The 6000-nt window shown below is 47.6% G+C and overlaps 1 non-coding gene across 1 annotated transcript; it reads right to left on the reverse strand.

The window, feature by feature from the left end:
• Positions 1-5223: 5223 nt before the first annotated feature.
• Positions 5224-5341, reverse strand: BDW74DRAFT_t93. Its single transcript has one exon. It is a non-coding gene; the product is annotated as a tRNA-Leu (tRNA).
• Positions 5342-6000: the final 659 nt, after the last annotated feature.

A 6000-nucleotide genomic window follows, 5' to 3' on the forward strand; every position in this document is an offset into this window, starting at 1 on the left:
ACCGACCTGCACTATCAGGCAACATGGGGTCTTTTGCAGAGCGAGTCCGTTTTCAGCTAATAATTTTTAAGCCCATGTAACCATCCAGACATTATCCTGACCATGACAATAAACTATCAGACGTACAACCGCACATTCATTCACAATGATAGCCTTCAGGGAGCCGAGACCGCCACCACGAACCAGTATTTCGCGACGCTGGGCCTTGGTTGGAGTGGGAGGAGCTGGTTTGAACCATTTGCTCAGGCACACATGCCATTGAAACTGGGTCCAAAAGAGCCCAGGCCCAGAGCGACATGACATCTTCCTGGCAAAGGCAGCGGAAAGCCAGATCACTCCGGGTCATTATAATCAAAGCTTGGCTGGGTGGTTGTTCTACTATGGCGAACATATCCTATGCGGAAGACATGGGTTACAGCAAGATCAGTTTGGCTTAAGCTGCCTTATCATCTAGATAAACCACTTCTTGAGATAAATGAGACACGAGATGGGATGGCATGCTAACAAAAGTCAGCAGTGATACGGCACAGTTGCCCACGACAGCTCCCGCCAATCAACCATTATTTGTGGGGGCCTTGACGGCAACTATCGGTATTTGACCGATATCGACTCTCGTGGGCCTAATTCGACGGCGAACATGTTTTCCAGGTGTTACCCCTGTTGAAGAGATGGTGAACTGAGTGAAAAAATGACCAGCGTGGCGGGGGGGTGTTGATTTAAATATTAAATATGAGTGTCACCCGAAAAACCCGGTTTAGACCAGGCAAATGTGTGAACAAAATAGAGAATTGTTGAGTCTTAAATCATGTTGAGACTGCCGAGCATCGAGTACCAGCACCCGGACACAACTTGACTACATACGTAACAGTTTCTTATCACGGCCATTTTTTTTTAATTAGTTCCTGAGCCAGAAACCTTTTAGCACTAGGCAGACTTCGATGGATTAGCCTTGACAGACCTCGACGTCCGGTGGGAATAGCTTCATGCTCAGGCATTATTAAGTATACCATACCATAACATCTGGATGGCAAGACTACCTGCCTTGGTACAATACCGCTGGTTCACTGCATGTGCCGCAACATCCATATTCCTTCGGCGTACTTTATCCACTCATGGCACCGGCTGGATATTAGCTTACCTAAAAACAGCAGAATGCATTCTTTCAGCGTGTTGTCTGATTGCACTAAGGTATGGTAAGTACGGAAGGGTGGACGATGCCACCCCGCTCACCAAGGAAGCCATGATGGTTGCAAGCATTTGTGTATGATTCCAAGGTTGAGCATTGCACATCCCAAGGCACTGGGTTAACATTGCCCAGGTATTCCTGAGGTACTTTACCATCGCATGTAGCTGGAACTATTTGCCAGTGATGTAAATTAACATTTTCTTGCGAGATTCGTTGCATATGACCATGTTAAAGATACCCTGCCCCAGGCGATAGACTGTTGGATCGCAGCCTACATAATAGGATCCAATACATGGACCCTCCGTCGGGTCATATTCATTAACATTAGCAATGATAACAGAATGAAGGCATTCTAGGGTTCTATCATGAAAGGCGCACGGTTAGCCAGAGCCAGCAGTTGTGTGTATAGCTCTTGACATGAAGCGATGCCAATATTCCTAAAACTAACAAGCCAGTGTGGTGCCGGTGCCGCCGCAAGTGTTTCTAGTTTGCGTTAAGCGATTTGCTGGCGTAGCCATACCATATCAGCTGGACGACGTCCCGAGTTAGACACCATGGCGAGACCCTGCTGTTAACAAGCTGCACGCCGTGACCAGTAACAGCGTGTATGGTGAAATCGAAGAAGCTAACCTACTCCCGCGTTGAATACTTGGGAAATAGCCCAGCATTATATGTGTGTCTACGGGATCCTATCCTGAACCCATGGATTCAGCGTCGCCAACAATATTCCCCCTATGTGTAAGATACACCTGTTGCTGTCCAGAGTCTAGCATTTTCTGCTTTTTTCATCCAGGGTGTTAACGTCTTCCAGCGATTCCTTTTTTTTTGGGCAACGAAGACTCTGGATATTCGATCCTTCTCACTATCATAGTAGGCTCTACACCGGAACCCGCATGAACTTCCGCCGAATACGCAGATTGATCTATTTCGCAGCGCCCTTAGGTCCTATTTTGGTCTGCAATACACCCCAGGCTGGAACGTGAGATAAGCCGTATAACGCCAAAAGCGACGCTCTAGCTCTAGGCTAAGACGACGGCTGGCTCGGCAGAGGTTTTTATAACACAACAAGGACCCGAAGCCATCTTTGCAACCTATCTCTCTCTGTCAATTCACTCTGCCCCTCTCCTAAACTACTCTCGAGCGAGAATGCAACCATATTCGCATTGTCGGCTGGAGTGCAGCGCCCTTCCAAATATACAGGTTGCTGACGATGATCAACATATCCTGGAGATAAGTGCCACCAGGACATTTAGCGTTTCGCGCCACCTTAGGCATGCGACTTTTGCCATCAGGGGTTCCAACTCGGATTTGCTTGCCTTCTGCAGCTTTAATGGTCAAGCTGCCCTGAACAAGTAAACCATTGGCTTCATACCAAAGGGTAGGCACAGAATTTTGCTTTTTGTACGGGTTGATAACGACCGCATCCTCCAGGCCCTATTCGCTTCCCGAGTGGGCTGCTAGGATGCATAGAGCGCCTGTATGAGTTGTTAGGTGATGAGGACATGGCCAGTGTTGGTTCACGGTGTACTGCTTTCGATTATGGGAGTCTCAAAGCCTGCTTATTAGCAGCCGGCGGTCCTGATTCCTTAGCCTTGGTAGGTGTGACTGCACAAGGCTTCCCAAACATGACTAACCTCAATATCGCGGCATAGTCTAGAAGAGCTAACCAGGTTGCTGTAAAGTCCTTCCGTACTTGCGACTTGCACGAGATCATAATAACCGCATACCCTGATTGGTGTCAATGGATAATCCTCATGTTCCGGTCCCTTGTTATTATTAGTCACATCTACTTGCCTGAATGTTAATCCTTTACCAAAGAAAGCGGGTTTTGTTCAGCACGCGCTATACCTGAATCTTTCTCTAAGGACATGCTTCATAAGTATGCCTTGTTCACTATCTAGCTACCTATCAAGGCTAGGGTGAATAATGCAACCCATTTGCCAACAGAGTCATCAATTTGCAGATCATGCAAAGCCTGCACGTTGCTTTAATGGCTGTTCTTGAGTTCCCAGGCTCACCTGGCCACTTTGACAACCATATAAACTCTCCGCAAGACTGGCCAGTGCCATCACTAATTGTCCATAACCAGATATAGAAGGACGGCGGTCGCTCCCAGGCCGATATTCCACATTCACCAAAGCCTACAATACTTAGGCTAGCAGCCTTACATCGCAAGGAACCTGCTTGTATTGCTTTGGGTGTGTAGGCTTTATACGCATCTAAACAACTGCACCCCCTATTGTCTTGCCAGACCCTATGTCCCATGTTGTCCCTGCTATTGCCTAGCAGTAAATGTGGCAAAACATGACTCTCCTTTTTCTTGTTTAGACATAAATAACACAGGCTCCATGTGGCCACTAGAATACGGCTTCCCATGTGGCGGGGATAATAACACACGCTGTGAGAATCAGCAGCAAGGGCTTCACATAAAACGACCACCTTAACTATTCTTCAAACCCCATGGAAACAACACATGTGCCGATCGCAGTCTTCCTATTAACCCTAGGACACCGGGGACGCCCAGCACAGATGGGAGTCGCCTGGGACAACAGGTACAGACCACCTGAGTCCCAAATATAGACCTTCATGGTTACGGCTTCGTCTTAGCTAACCTGCTAATACCAACATAAGCCTGCAAGAGACGCGGTATTTACGCTTCTGGTACATCGTAGCGTGGCACGAGCAGGCCATGAAAGAGAGGGGCACCATCGCACTTGGGGGAAATGGTATACATGGTGAGTTGCACCCTTAAGGACCGTGCACATCGCATGGATAGATACAGGGAGATCTCGGAATCTCATGAGTCAAACTACATGATTGGGTGCGTTTTGGTGACTGCTTGGTGCAACAAGAAGCACAGGTATTACGATCTCTGTCCGCAGCGGGGAGGGTTTCTCTTAATCCTTTTATCGCCAAGCCACTATATAGTGATCTATTAGGTAGGATATACCTTGGTAATGAACATGACTGCCCGTAGCATGCCAGCGAACACCGCATCTTTGGCCTTTGGCTCGTAGAGTATAAATCCGTACATAGCTTGGTAGGACAAGGACGTCAAAGAGACAGGCTAACATGCGGCATCTCCGCTAGTGGGAACTCAAAATTCAGCCAGAAGACTGACCTGGTATAGAGTAATTTCTTGCCCGGTGCTAGGTTAAGCTGAGGGATTCCCTCGGTTCTTTTCAACAGTTCCTTCATTTCGACATGGGCAAGTATCCTGGATGGCGCAGATCAAACCAGACAACTTACCAGTCTGTCAGGGCTTGTTCACCATGCCCTTTGCTCAAACCCTACCATCGGCAACTGCATTCACCTTTGTGAATGTGTCCTGCTCAAAAGAATATAGTTATAGCTGCGCATTTCAAAAGGCCAACGGCCTAAAGATTGTTGATGGCCTGCGCGTAATGGAAACTGCTTCCAGCTTGGCATGCTTATCTGGGAGGCATTGGCCGAGTCGCTTCAGTAGTCTGTACCTATGGACACGAGCTGCCAGGTCAATTGCCTCACGCACGGCCTTCATATCATTAGATATACGTGTCTGGTTCCAATGGTGGTGGTAGTGTCAGGAGTGGCGAGTGCAACTGATACCGTCTTCTCCACAGTGGGCGGCAGTGTCTGGTCGGTCTAATCGGCAGGTGCGCGCGAGGTAGATGGCTGTGGACGCGGCGTCAGCGCGCGCTTCCACTGCTTGCTGAAGGGGTTGAGCAACGACATTATCGCTGGTCTTTCGACCCTATATTGACCTCTCACGCACACATCGTTTCTTCTTGGATTGTTGTTTACAGTCTCCTTGTACTTGGTTCACTCAGGTACCGGACGACCCATACACCGATAAGTACCAATGGCAGAAGGACATGAGTGGCTGTCAGGCGCTGTATAGTAGGGTCAGCAAAGCCTGTCTATCTTATCCCGGAGGGTAACTCTTGCTTGCGTTGGGGCCTTGGCCCGTTGTCTGCTTACCGTCCCAGCGTGTGGCCATTGGCAGGTGTCATTATTCGCGCGCCTTGCGTACCATAGGTGCAGAGAGGAAAAAAATATGACATGGACGTGATTCGAACACGTGCAACTTTCGTTATCAGCAAAGAAAATCTGAATGTTTTCAGACAAGCAATAATCACTTGACGCAGACGCCTTAGACCGCTCGGCCACCATGCCATGTTATGTAGTCTTCTGCTAGGGTAGTTTGTCACAGTACATTGCAACTACCACTGCAGTGGTGTCTACATCTTCCAGACGCCTGCACAAATAGTCTCATGGTCGTACTCCAATACATTCAGCCCCGCCATGGGGGTGGGGGAGGAAGGGGAGTGTTAGTTTGATATACGGTACATACACTGTGTAAATGCTATCTAAGCTTTGCGACCTGCGGACCTACCGGAGAGGAAAGGCATTTCCTGATGTATAATATAATGGCCGGGAGGGAAGGGATGTCTAATAAGTGGTTGCTAAAACGATAAGAGGAAAAGCCCGGAGACTAAAGGCCAAGATAGGTATAATTCTTATTTATTGAAATGAGTTGGTTAGCAAAGCCACCTCGTGAGTAATAGTTATGTTTAGTAGAGATTATTATCCTGTTTAAGAAAGGGTAAATAATCCTCGCCGGAGGTCATTTGATAAAGGCCGATCAAGTTTATACTTTGAATTGGCAAGTTTTATCTTATGAGAAAGAATAATTACCTGCGTTTTCTTTACGGCACCATAAACAGAAGCTTTTGTAGGAGTATGCTTAAGGGTGACGCGGGTTTTGCTAACAGGATTATATATGATGTATTTATGGGCTGTTATGCATGTTACTTATAATATAGATTCTTCTT

The sequence above is a fragment of the Aspergillus multicolor genome (assembly GCF_047715735.1).
Source record: "Aspergillus multicolor strain CBS 133.54 unplaced genomic scaffold BDW74scaffold_6, whole genome shotgun sequence".
Lineage (NCBI taxonomy): Eukaryota > Fungi > Ascomycota > Eurotiomycetes > Eurotiales > Aspergillaceae > Aspergillus > Aspergillus multicolor.